The 14,723-nt window shown below is 46.3% G+C and overlaps 1 protein-coding gene across 1 annotated transcript in view; it reads left to right on the forward strand.

The window, feature by feature from the left end:
• LOC119967641 (CUB and sushi domain-containing protein 1-like) overlaps nucleotides 1–14,723 on the forward strand; it is a 2,889,858-nt gene that overhangs the window by 1,665,517 nt on the left and 1,209,618 nt on the right. The window lies entirely within an intron of this gene.

Consider the following 14,723-nt stretch of genomic DNA (forward strand, 5'->3'; position numbering starts at 1 on the left):
TTCATTTATTATTTTTTAAAAATTAAATTCAGAGTACCCAATTCTTTTTTCCCAATTAAGGTGCAGTTCAGCGTGCCCAATCCACCTTCCCCACGCATCTTTGGGTGTATGGGGTGAGACCTATGCAGACACGGGGCGAATGTGCAAACTCCACACCGACAGATCGAACCCGGATCCTCAGCGCCGTGATGCAGCAGTGCTAACCAGTGTGCCACCGTGTCACCCCCATTGCTATTTATGATCTGTAATAATGATATGGGTGAATGGACCGACTGTATTGACGGTCAAATTTGCTGACCAGATGAGTTGAGCAGGATACAAAAGTGCCTTAAATGAGAGGGCATAAATTTGGCAGCGGAAGAATAATGTGGTAAAATGTGAGGTTGTCCACTCATTCAGGAAAATAAGACAGGCAGAATATTATTTCAATAGAGAGAGACTAAAATGCTGTGGTAAAGAGACACCTAGGTGTCCATTGTAGTTATCAATGGCTTGATTAATCTGTGTCTGGTTATGTTATTATGTTCTCTGAGTTATGTAATTGTACTTGACTGTTTAAGCAATGGATGGAGCTAGGGAGCTAATTACCCAATAAAGCTTTTAGTGATAGGCCTGTGTATGTCGAAATTCCTATAAATCTGAGATATTTGAAAGTAATGTAAACAAACATGTTGTAAATTTGGAACTGGTATTATTTCTGCATTGCTCTGAGATAAATCAGGTATGTAGGATATACAGAAACTTACTGAATACCCATGTAGTTGAATCACAGAAAGGAATTAAGAAGGCAAATGGAAGGTTGCCCTTTAATGTGAAGTATCAACGTAGGGAGGTCTTGCTATAACTGTCCAGGGCATTAGAGAGATGTGCAGTGCACAGTTTTGATACTCTTACTAAGGAGGGACATTCTTGTATTGGATGCAGTTAAGAGAATATTCACTCAGCTACTTTTTGAGATGAAGGGTTTGTTTTATGAGAAAAGACTGAGCAAGTTCCAAACCTATTGGCCTTTAGAAGAATGAGAGGTCACCATATTGGAACATATAAGATTTTGAGTGAGCTTGACAAAGTAGAGATGTTTCCCTCTGGAGCACAATTTTAAAATAAAGGTGTCCCTTTAAGACAGAGAAGGGGAGGAATTTCTTCTCTATCAGAGGATCATTAGTTTTTTTTTGTTCTTTTTTAAATTTTTAGATTAGCCAATTATTTTTTCCAATTAAGGGGCAATTTAGCGTGGCCAATCCACCTACTCTTGCACATTTTTGGGTTGTGGGGGCGAAACCCACGCAGACACGGGGAGAACGTGCAAACTCCACACGGACAGTGACCCAGAGCCGGGATCGAACCTGGGACCTCAGTGCCGTGAGGCGGTTGTGCTAACCACTAGGCCACCGTGCTGCCCTAGAGGATCATTAGTATTTGAAATTCTCTCCCACAGCTTGGAGCTGGATTCTCTGTTGACAGGATCCTCTGTTTTGCTGGCAGCAGTCAAGCCCGCAGTTTCTGGACGGCATGTGATAACCCACAATGGGAAACCCTGTTGGCTGGCTGCCGGGACGGAGAATCCCGCTGCCAGTGGGGGTGCATCACACCAGAAAACGGGTGCAGCGGGACAGAGAATTCTGCCCTGGCTTTTGGAAATCCTTAAGGTTGATTTAGACAGATTTTTGATTGTCATGAGAGTCAGGTTTATGGGGGAGACAGAAAAGCGGTCACATCAGATCAGCCTTATTGGTTACATCAGATCAGCATTATTGATCTGATTGACTAGCAGAGCAGGCCCAAGGAAAAGAATGGTCCACTCTTGCTCCTCTATCTGATGCTCTTACATTTCTGTGGTACGTTCAAGAACATAAATGGAGAATTAATTAGTGTGAGTATCCTTTTTATGATGTTCCAATTGTTTGGGATGGCAAATGAAGCTCTCTGGCCCTGAAAGGGAACAATTTCAATTTTTGAATCTTATTTATTATAGCCATGAATTGTTGTTGAAGCTTTTAAGAATGCCCAATATAAAATGTTATTTAAAAGTGTTCTTACTTTTCTGTCTTTGTCTCTCCAAAGCCAATATTTCCCTTGTTTTGTTTCTCTTTCTGTACCTTGGATGTCTTTAATTCACGTTCAATCATTCCTCTGTTACTTTCTCATTCCTTAAATCCAACTGGTTAAGGAGACACACAGCTCTTCCCACCATCCACTAAAGTCATAGATGCAGCATTGTATCAGCTTGCTTTTCTAGCAGGTTAGGGCACGAAAACCTTTTGATCAGAAAGGTGCCGTTGCTGGTCCAACTAACAGTATGCGGTGTGCTCAAGCAAGGTTCAACTCATTCTGCTCTCTCCTCAACAGCCCCTTGCTGTGAGTGTGTGCACATCTATACCTAAAGCCCCAATTACCAATGTGTCCTGCTGTAACTAGTGTATGATATTATTGCACAGCAACTCCACAAAATATACATAAGTATCTGTTTTTCTTAAGAGAAAAATAGGAATACCTTTGAACAATGTTTACCAATATTGTAAGAGAAAAAGAACTTGGATTTATATTGAAAGTTAAAAATATCATTCAGGAATCTAACATTTGATCTGTCAGGGGGCACCTATTTTACAAATGTTGATATAGATGTCTGACACCATCTGCTTCAGTGGATTGTCTAAATTAAATTGCTGAATGAATTCCAACTGCAGGCAGTTTTGGCCTTCTGTCAATAGGGGACTAATTGAAACACCTTTCATTTATAGCTATTTGAAGGAAAAAATGAAGACAGAGAGAGAATGCTTTTATCCCATGGGCGGGATTCACCCCTACCCGGCGGGACGGGGGGTCCCGACGGGACGGAGTGGCATGAACCCCTTCAGTGTCGGGCCGCACCTTCAGGGACCAGCCCGCCCCGGAGTGGTTGGCACTCCGCTGGCTGGCGGGAAATGGGCTTGGCGTCACTCCAGCCGGCGCCAAAGGGCCTCCGCCTGCCGGCACGTGTCGGCGCATGCGCGAGAGCACCAGCACGTGCCGGCATCATCCCCGCGCATGTGCAGAGGGATTCACTTCCACACCGGGAATGGCAAAGGACCATGGCATCTGCACCGGGAATAGCGGAGGACCACGGCCTCCGGTGCGGAAGGAATAGAGTGCCCCCACGGCACAGGCCCGCCCGTGGATCGGTGGGCCCCGAGCATGGGCCAGGCCCCGTGGGGGCACTTCCCTGGGGCCAGATCCTCCCGCGACCCCTTCAAGATCCCCAGAGCCCGCCCGCGCCGCCATGTCCCACCGGTAAGAGATCTAATCTAATTTACGCCGGTGGAAGTGGCAAAGAACGTGCGGGACTTCGGCCCACCATGGGCCAGAGAATTCGGTCAGCCCCAGGGCCCATTGAGTCGCACCGGACCCCGCCATTCTCCGAGGCAGGCGGCACGACTCACGCCGGGGCAATTTTTGGGGGGGTGGGAGAATTAGGAGGACGGCGGGCGCGGGATTCATGCCGACCTCCGGCAATTCTCCCACCCGGCGGGGGGTCGGAGAATCCCGCCCCATATGTCAGGGTCAAAACCCAAATAATTTATTTTCCATTTTAAAAGTTCCCCAATATATTTTTCTGAATGAGCTGGTCAGTTGATTCATAGTAATTTTAATTGAGAAACAACTAGTTTAACACCCAAGTTTAAATTATCCAATTAACCATTTAAAGTGAAGGTGGTAAGCTTGGAGTTAAAAACTTTTGGCAACTGGCTGTTCTGAATCTAAATACGAGTGAACAATAGCTCTGAATAACTGTGTTGAAAATAGTTTGGTGTCCTGAAGAAATGTACAATAATAAACATGCACATGATAGGATCATAGGGTGCGATTTAAAGGCTGTGTCATGCCCGGCACAGATCCGGGCGCGGCGGTTAAATAGCGCGAGAGGCCAATATCAGGATCTGTGCTGGGGACAAAGTGGTTCGCGATCTTACCAGCCTACTCTCGGTGGCGGGTTCCAGATCCCGCCCAAACATCACGAGACACCAATTAACACCAACTAACACAAATCTCCATCTGACTTGCGAGATTTAACTCAAATCTAATGGCCTCCCAGGAATTCACCGGCTCCCCAGCGAGAGATCACGTGGGTGCCTTTGAGAACTGGTCCACACAAATGTGAGCCAGCTGCAGGGGCACCAGGGAGGCTCTCCTCGCCCATTGGAGACCCCAGGGTGGTCAGAAACTGGCAGAGTGGCACCCTGGCTCTTGCTCTGACACCGGGACTTCTTGCCACTGCCACCCTGGCACTGCCAAGTAGCCTGTGTGGCACTGTACAGGTGACAAGGGTGGCAGTGCCAAGGGCTGAGGTCCGAGTGGGTCCTTGCCCATGAAAGGGGGGAACAGGAGTGTATAAAGGGTGGGGGATGGCGTACAAGTCTGAAGGGGTGGGGGTGGTGAAGGGTGGGTATCCTGAAAGCCTGAATTGGGGTGGACCCTCAGCAACCCTGGGGTGTCTTCACTTGGGGGTGTATGGGATAATGCCTATGTGTGCGCGGGGTGAGACTGCCATATTGCACCCGACTGGGCATCTGGAAGGTTGGGGCAGGGCCAAAAGGGACCTGGGAAGGCCTGAAAAGGGGAGACCCTCAGCGAATCCAAAGCAGGGTGTTATCACTTTGGAGGGGGGCGGAATGCCCATGTGTGTGTGTGGGGGGTGACATTGCCCATGTGTGTGTTTGTGTGTGAGGGGAGGGGAGACATTGCCCATGGGTGAAAGGTGTGGGGGGCCCAAAGGCACACTTGGGGACTGGGAAACCCTTTCAAAATAGTGGCCCAATCTCTGAGGAGCCAGTCTGGCCAGTGAGTTCCATTCCCCAGTTATGAAAATAATTCCAAGGGCGGGATTTACCGATCAACCCAGCCACATGTTATTCTGTTTTGACAAGCGGAACCCATTTGATCCTGATGATGATGTTCAGAAGCTTGCAGGAAAATCTTGCCCAACATCTTTTATTGCAATATATCTTACATGATGCCTCTCATTGCTGTGAAATACCACTGTGTTAATATAATCATCATTGGAAGCGCTTGCACAAATACTGTAATCAGCTCAAATTATTTAATTTTGTTTGCTCCTCATCCTCTTTTGAAAAAGCTTACAAATAATCCCTTTTAGGTATCCCTGTATTTTTCATCATAATTAGATGTACATCTAGATTTATTTAAGATCAATTTAGAAACATTTTTTGCACTGATATAAATTCGGATATTCCTAATGAAAAACATGTTAGATATGAGCTTTGAAATGTTGATAAATCCTTAACTAAGGTCAGAGAGTGCAGAATTATAGTGCATATTTGCTGCTAAAGGCTTGAAAAGGCAGCTTCTCCTTATCAAAATATTCTCTCAAAGGACCTGACACAGCTTCTGAGGCGATTGCAGTTCAGAATATTCTAAGAGTTTTTGATGTTTTCAGAAGAGTTTTGAAGGGATGTGGGAATAGCAGTGCATATCTTGCCTGACAAGCAGAAAAATCTACGTAGCGTCTGAGAATTATTCATGTTTCTTTTGTCTTTTTGATTACTGAAACAAGCTGGGATTACTTCTGGACTTTTCTTTCTTTCCCCCATGGGACATTCATGTTACTTAGAGATGGATCAGTCCTTTTCACATGTAACCAAATAGCAGCCTTGTTTTTCCAATGTGGCAGTTGGAGGCAAATGTGTTGTGAGCCGCACAGAGCGAGTTGCCAATGCCCCGGAATTGTGAAAGACTTTTGATTGGATTGGATTGGATTTGTTTATTGTCACGTGTACCGAGGTACAGTGAAAAATATTTTTCTGGAAGCAGCTCAACAGATCATTCAGTACATGGAAGAAAAGGGAATTAAACAAAATTCAAGAAAATACAAGAAAATACATGAGAATACATAATAGGGCAACACAAGATATACAATGTAACTACATAAGCATTGGCATCGATTGAAACATACAGGGTGTAGTGTTAATGAGGTCAGTCAATAGAGGGTCATATAGGAGTCTGGTGACAGTGGGGAAGAAGCTGTTTTTGAGTCTGTTCGTGCGTGTTCTCAGACTTCTGTATCTCCTGCCCGATGGAAGAAGTTGGAAAAGTGAGTAAGCCGGGTGGGAGGGATCCTTGATTATGCTGCCCGCCTTCCCCCGGCAGCGGGAGGTGTAGATGGAGTCCTGGATGGGAGGCAGGTTTGTGTGATGGACTGGGCGTTATTCACGACTCTCTGAAGTTCCTTGCGGTCCTGGGCCGAGCAGTTGCCATACCAGGCTGTGATGCAGCCCGATAGGATGCTTTCTATAGTGCATCTGTAAAAGTTGGTAAGGGTTAATGTGGACATGCCAAATCTCCTTAGTTTCCTGAGGAAGTATAGGCGCTATTGTGCTTTCTTGGTGATAGCGTCGACGTGAGTGGACCAGGACAGATTTTTGGTGATGTGCACCCCTAGGAAGTAGAATACCGGTATATTTTATACCGGAAAAAACCAAGGCTATCCATGAACTATATAGAAAGGGAGCTAATTCCTGTGATGTCTACATTCCACATTATGGAAGAATGGGCAGAATAACATACTACCGATCATTGCTTCATAGGTGTACACCCCCAAGCTCCTCTGTCCTGTCTTTCGGTGGGTTAATACTTCACAGGTAATCTTCTCTCTCGATATCTAGATTTTAATAATGAATCTCAGTTGTAAATTCCCTACCAATACTCTTGGATTTGAGAAGTCAGTCAAACGCACTGAGCCGATGTGATGCTGAACCTTGTTGGTGTTCACTGTTCTTATTTAAACTTCCTTGGGATGTAGTTGCCACTAGCAAGCATGGCCTTGAACTGATTGGCATGCTCAACCATTCCAGAGGGCAGTTAAAAGCCACGTCTGGAGTCGCATGGTGGGCAGACCAGTCACGGATGGCAGTTTCCTTCCCGAACGGACAGAAGCAAACTTAACTGTTTGTTTTCATGATCACCCTTACTGAAACTAGCTTCCAGATTCATTAGCTGAATTAAATTTCACTGGCTGCCATGTCCCCAGAGCATTAGCCAAGATCGCAGAGTTACGATTCCAGTGACATTACCACGATGCCATCATCCCCCCATGAAGTTAATAACAATAATAATAATAACCTTTTATTGTCACAAGTATGAAGTTACTGTGAAAAGCCCCTAGTCCTGATGCAACTCAAACAAGTTGTGTTTTTCATTCTGTGCGGGTAAATTCATACTGATTGTCGGGCATATGGCAGAGAGTGTTGTGCACGGTTCCAGTGTGACACTCCTGTTTGAATCGATGGGTCCATTAAAGTGCCTCTGATTGTAGTCCATCAGAATAGTCACAGAATCAAATATTTACGCTTGCCGTCACTTATTCATGAAAGAATTTTCGACCCTAATAGTGGGAAAACATAAAGCTTTCATTTTGCAAAGTGGCTTTGAGTTATGTCTGAGGGAAGAAGAGACACATAAATCTATGAGGCACGTCACCATGCAGAAACCCTGAGTGGAAAACCACAATACCCTTTTTGGGGGCAGAATTTAATGTACTCAAAACTCTTCAGAGCTCCACAGATGATGGTCAAAAACGGCACGATGTGTCCAGCTGAGAGAATTGGGAATTCGACAACTGAAGCAAGGTTCACAAGTATTTTTGTTGTAGAATATTACGGGCTGGGATATTCTCTGATATCGACAAATGCTGATGTTGGGCAGGAAAGGCGGCTTTGAAGCCTCCGGCAATGGCAACTTACTCTGGTATATACTCTGTTACTTGGGGGAAAGAAAAACTTGAAGCCATGGGTTCCATGATGTAGGACAGGCAGGGCAGCCTCTGATTTGCCTGCCCTGCCGTCAACTCACAGACACTTGATGATCTGGGGTGATATTTTTAATGGCTGCCCCAGTCATAGCAAGCAAAACAGGAATAAATCTTCACCCAGCTACACCATCCTGGCAGCATACTGAAACCCCTATGGAACTCCCTAATACCCCCTGACTACCCTGGCATCAAGCTGGCAATACCCTGGCATGAAGGTGGCACTACCCTCGCACACCCAGGCACAATCAAGCCATTAGCCTGGCACAACCCAAGTACTGTCCAGTTATTACCCTGACAGAATCCAGGCAATTCCCTGGCACTGCCCGCTGCCGCCTCCCTCCCCCCTCCACCTCGGAGAGCTGCACTCACCGCAGAGTTCCCCTGGGAATATTGGTCACCAAGGGAAGCCTTCTGAGACCAGTCGTGCTTCACTCCATTCTGACATCAGGTGGCGGTGGATGTATTTTGTGATGTGGGGATGATTCTGGTGTATGGCTCTGATGGTCACATATTAATTCATTAGAATAGGGGGTGGGATTCTCCAATCCCTCGGCAGAGTGTCCACACAGGCGTAAAAGCTGTCACGTTTTACTGGCCCCCACAAGGGGCCAACACAGCGCTGGAGCGGTTCATGCCGCTCCAGCTGCCGATCCCGGTGCAAACTGTGCGCTGCGGGATCCGCCCATGCGCAGTGGCAACACGCACAAGCGCAGTGGCCTCCCTCATCGCACCGGCCTCGACGCAACATGGCGCAGGACCACAGGGGCTTGCGCATAGGAAAGGAAGCCCCCAGCCACAGAGGCCGGCCCACCGATCGGCAGGCCCCGATCGCGGGCCAGGCCACATCGGAGGCCACCCCTCTCCCAGGGTCGGACCCCTTCTCCCCCCCCCCCCCCCCCAACAGGCCACCACCCGATTCTTCAATGCTGAGGTCTCGCCAGCCCAGAGCAGGTTAGAACAGCGCCAGCAGGACTCGGTCATCCGGGCCGGAGAATCGACGGGACGGCCGCGCACAGCGGCCCGTGACCGGCGCCGCGCCAACCACACTGGCCACACTGGCGCCAACGGTGCCGATTCTCGCGTGCTGGCGTCGGGGCAGCGTGGCCCGTTTGTGGGGATTCTCTGGCCTGACCGGGGGCTGGCAGAATCACACCCGAGGTTCCCGACTTTGAATGTCAGGAAACACGCATGGCACTGAAGGGGGGGGGGGGGGGGGGGGGGGGGGTAGAGGGGAAATGGTTTCCTTTTTTGATGTCGTCATGAAATGCGACTTTGGCTTTCTAGTGATATTGTCCGCTCCTGCCACCGAACCAACTTGAATGGGAATGGGAGCAAATATCCCAACCATCGGTCGAACATGGTAATAATCCTGTTCTGTCGAAGAACACAAAAAAAAACTCTCTAAGCTGGAGAATAGTGTTAGCTCAAAAGAATTGTAAATCGATGTCAATCAAATTCAAACGGGGTTTCAGATAAACCACCAGTGCTCAATAGGAGCATGCATCTACTGACTATTAACTTGCGCAGCATTCAAAGTGAAGGTGTGGTGTTCAAGGATAAGTAGAAGCAGATGCCAACAGAAGCATGCTGAGGAAAAGCGACTCTTTATATTTTCATCTAGTATTGCAAACTGAATGGTATTTGAGCATACACGTTTTTAATAATTGAAACTATTCTCCTTTTCTCAGACAATTTTTCCCAGTTTTATATGGCCAAGAAGGGGTCCACGCTGAGCAGTTCAAAGAAACTTAATTTATTCACAACAACTATCATATCCATTACACGGTAGGTCCGAAACTGAGCCTGCCTTGCCACTGCATAACTGGCCGGTTTTATGCCCACTATAACTGTACATTGTTTAGAGGTCCCCCACCCCCTTAACAGAGGAGCTCATATTTTGGAAGGTTCATGGTTGTTCGCACCCATAAGGTACTTGCAGGTTATACCACCCTGTATCTAACTTCTCCCTCTCCCACAACTTTACATGTCACATCTAATCTGTCAGTGCCATTGTGAGAATTTTTCCTATAAAACTTTCTTTCTTTGCTTCTTCTCAGGTACAACCATCTTGAGCCACATATTTTCATCACTTCCTGTATCCTCATTGTGTTTCAATCACATCACAGTGATCCATTATCCTTAATCCCTTAGCTCCACTCGTCTTTCTAGGCCTCTTAAGTGCAGGATCCGGCTCCAAAAAATATTTTGTCTGATGAAGGAACCAAGCCTTCACTTCCAACCATCTCTAATCTCAGGTTCAAGCTTAAAATTGCAAAGGAAGTGCTGATGATTGAATCAGACTCATTCTGCAACTTCAGAACAGGAACTCCTTCCTCTCTGCACATGCCAGCCAGAATTTAGTCAGTGCTAACCTCACGTTTTTGTGAAACATCCGTCACAATTTTGACCCATCGGACAACTACTTTGCACCAGTCAGAGGACTAACAAACCTTCAGTCTCAGCAGCACTACTGGGAACGGTGGCCGCTGTTGGTACTACACCCAGCTGCGAGGATGTAGTAAATGGATGGCCCCCCTTGCAATGAGCTGAGTGGGGTTTTGGATTGCTGGGACCAGTCAGGTCGACCCTGGTAAGGGGAGGTGCGGTTGGTGAGGTCAGGGGTTGGTTCAGTTGGGAGCAGCCATTGCCGCTCAGAGAAATGTTGGGGTTCATAGAAGTGATCGATTAGGAGCTTTCCACTCCCTGTTGGGTTACAGGTATAGGGTGGATACGTGGGTTTGAGTAGGGTGATCATGGCTCGGCACAACATTGAGGGCCGAAGGGCCTGTTCTGTGCTGTACTGTTCTATGTTCTATGTTCTAACCCAGGCTATCGGGGATGAAATGGCAAGGGTTGTGACAAGTGCCCTAAATTATCCACAAGTGGCTCAATTGGCCTCCAGTCAGGAGGGCCTTCCTCCACTGGCAAAATGCCATGTCAGGAGGGTGACATTGTCTCTGCTCCCTGCTTTCTAGCACCATTTTATTTGCCCCGCATTCCTGTCAATGTCTAGGACTGGTAAAATCCAGTGTATACTGCTTGCCTGCTGGAGAGAGCAGACCGATATCAGGAAAGATTTAGAAAGGAATGTAATTAGGTTAGCATGTTTCCATCACTCTCAACTGCTTTTCCATCCTTTGTCTGACAAATGGGGGCACTCCGAATCAGGTCCATGTCTGGAGCAGGATTGACAACCACTGCTCATATTTATACAAAAAGAATAGTCATTTCTCCAATCAAGTGGAGGGCTGTCACCACTAATGGACACATACATAGAACATAGAACAGTACAGCACAGAACAGGCCCTTCGGCCCTCGATGTTGTGCCGAGCAATGATCACCCTACTTAAACCCACGTAACCCGTATACCCGTAACCCAACAATCCCCCCATTAACCTTACACTACGGGCAATTTTAGCATGGCCAATCCACCTATCCCGCACATCTTTGGACTGTGGGAGGAAACCGGAGCACCCGGAGGAAACCCACGCACACACGGGGAGGACGTGCAGACTCCACACAGACAGTGACCCAGCCGGGAATCGAACCTGGGACCCTGGAGCTGTGAAGCATTGATGCTAACCACCATGCTACCGTGAGGCCCTACAGGATAACTTGATAGATTCAGGAGAGCACTACAGAAACCAGGACTGCGCAATGGAAAAGTGATAAATTGACTAAACTCAGAGATTCAGAGCAAGGGGAGTCACAATCTGTAAGACTGATGCAATCAATGAACTAAGTATTGAGGCAGAAGAACCAATTTAAAATTCCATTATTATCCTTGATACCTTGATGTCAGATTGGTTAAAAAGAAAAACGGTTTAATACTGATATTAATTCTATCGGCAGCCTTTGTCGAAAGCATCATCTTGGAGGTTGTTTATGACAGTATGCCAACGATGCTGGAAGATCAGCACAAAGTATAGCTTGTGATTTTATAAAATTAAAGGTTTGAACTGGTAATCTTTGAAAGGAAAGTGCAGCATTCATAATAAGAAGTTGACTATTAGAGAACAATTCGTAGATTAAAAGTAGAGAGATCATGCGAAGATAAAATAATATTTGATTGAAGAAAATAAATTCTATATTAAGTTATGTGTAAGTACCTGCCATTCTGAGCTAATACAGTCATTTTACCTTGGGATGCTGGGAAGGAATTTCACTGTGAGCACAAAGATGCCAAGAGGGCCGACAACAACTCAGTAAAAATGACATTTGTTCAGATTGACTTGAAACTCTCAATAATGTTCTCCCGCAGGGATCGGAAATAAAATTGTTGGAATTCAAATACCCTTAATGATGTGATAACATAGGGTGCTCTCAGGGGTGTGGGTTGGAGGAGGGAGGATTTTGGACATATACCGGGTGATGCAGAAGGTAGACGAGGCCTCGGTGGAGGAACTGAAGGATAAATGGGAAGAGGAGCTGGGTGAGGAGATTGAGGAGGGGACGTGGGCAGACGCCATGGAGAGAGTGAATTCCTCCTCTTCCTGTGCGAGGCTTAGCCTCATACAGTTCAAGATGCTGCATAGGGCCCACATGACTGGGACGAGGATGAGTAGGTTTTTCGGGGGCGAAGACAGGTGTGCTAGGTGCTCGGGGGCCCAGCGGACCACGCCCATATGTTTTGGGTGTGCCCAGCACTGGGGGAGTTTTGGAAGGGTGTAGCAAGGACGGTGTCGAGGGTGGTGGGATCCAGGGTCAAGCCAGGCTGGGGACTCGCAATTTTTGGGGTTACAGTGGAGCCGGGAGTGCAGGAGGCGACCCTAGTAGCCTGGTGGAGGATCTTGCTCCAATGGAAGCATGCGAGGCCCCCAAGCGTGGAGGCCCTGATCAATGATATGGCGGGGTTCATTAAATTGGAGAAGGTGAAATTTGCCCTGAGGGGATCAGTACAAGGGTTCTTTAGGCGGTGGCAGCCTTTCCTGGACTTCCTGGCGGAACGGTAGGGAAATAGGCCGGCAGCAGCGGCAACCCGGGGGGGGGGGGAGGGAGGGAGGGAAGGATGGAGGGGAGAGGGAGGGAGGGATGGGGGGGTTTGGATCGGTGGGAGGGAGAACTGTGTACATGGGTTTGTGGGATGTGGCGGGTGTTATCTCTTTCCCTTTTGTTGTTTGGGTGTTCTTTGTTTTTTTCTTTTGTTTGTAGTTGCTTTTGAAGTTGGGTGGGTATTGTTCTTGGGGTGTTACCGCGGTTGTTTTTTTAATAGAGTTGAGATGTTTATATTTTGTAAAAATTTCAATAAAATTTTTTTTTTTTTAAAATGATGATAACATAAGTCTGCCTTTATACTTGGTGATGTTGTGTACTCACTTTCCAACTGCTGAAGAATGTTATTTACTTCTATAATTTTACTGGGGTAGCAAGGTTAGGTGTCATAAATAATATCGCTATAATTTAACGTGGTTGTCTCTCACAGCCTTGAGCTGTAACTATACAGTCCCAGAAAATTCTGAGTTCAATTCTTGACTTCACGTATAATTCTCTGATTTCATTAGTGCCGAGTTAAGAATGTAGACAATTGACCGTAACACCTCAAACGTGACCAACAATCCAATTCTTGGTTGCTGTCTTGTCGTGTGACAGTGTCATGCACAGATATTGTGTGTTTTATTATTGACCATGATCCAAGTGTTTTTAAATGTGAGGTATGTGTAATTTCTTACCATGAGAGTGGCTCTCACAATTTAAATAATTGAACCAGCAAGCCATTTTGTACATTTTACAAAACAACGAAGGTGAATTATGATCCCACCCATGCCCAGAGATTTAAAAATGCAATGTCTCACTCACTTGAGGTCGCACACTCAATAAATCACGTAAAACTTTGATGTAGAAGTAGAAGAAGAATATAATGATAATATAATATTCTCTCAGTCTCTTTTTTGCAGCAGGACTGTAGTTTCTCAGATGAATTGATGCTTTAACTTGAAGTGAGGATTTTATAGCCAAGGTTTTTCAGTAAGATGTGAGGCATCTTGTCGTTGAATTTTCAGGAAGTTTGTCCTGAGGTGAACCTGAAGTTGGAACAGGTTGGGGAGAGACCTTCTCCCCCTTTCAAGGTGCTGCTATTTATTACTTTGACTGCTCAGTTGACTGCAGTTGGTCCGATGGCTGTCTGTTGGATTTCTCTACCAAGAATAGCTTCTTGCTGTTGTGGAAAGCAGGCCACAAAAATGACTCTCTCACCCTGTATGACCTGTTACAAGTCCAAAGCCCCTTTCCCAATAATTTGGTGTGTTAGTCCAACAAACAAATTATGTTATGACTTTTCAGACTTCCTGAGCTTGAGATAACCAAGGTCTTTATGTTTGGATGAGGGGGGAATCACAATATAATGAGAGGTTGTTGAGATTCATTTCCCAATCATCTCATATCCATTTCACTTCAAAGTCTCTTTTGTCCCTGATCAAACAATGAGGTCAGTTGTCTGCCTACCCCATTGTCCGTAGGCTTTGATCCATCCTTAAACAATGAGATGAGTGTAAATTTCACGAATGACTGTGATACTCCTTCAGTCAGGTCCATATTTAATTAAGTACTGACAGCTGACTCTACTGGCTACAGTTCAATGCCAAAAATCAGATGAAATGATGCCACAATTTTAAAAGTTTTTGTGTTCACTTCGTAAAAATATAACTTTGACATTTCTAACATATTAATGTCCGGACTGCTTGTGACAAAAGGATAGTAATTGGCTGTGATGTCCTTCATTATAAAGTTACATTGTTGTCACTTGGGACCAGATTTTCATTATCAGTTCAGGAACTACATGTCGGGCAGTGTCACAACTTCTCAATCCTGACTTCTAAGAGGCAGCCCACTCACCCAAAACTGATCTTCGGTTGTCAGGTGAGGGCTGAAGTCAGGGCAGCTGCCTCCTTGAGGTGGATGCGAGAAAGTAGTGGAGGTGGGA

Source organism: Scyliorhinus canicula, chromosome 6 (genome assembly GCF_902713615.1).
Source record: "Scyliorhinus canicula chromosome 6, sScyCan1.1, whole genome shotgun sequence".
In the NCBI taxonomy this organism is placed as follows: Eukaryota; Metazoa; Chordata; class Chondrichthyes; order Carcharhiniformes; family Scyliorhinidae; genus Scyliorhinus; species Scyliorhinus canicula.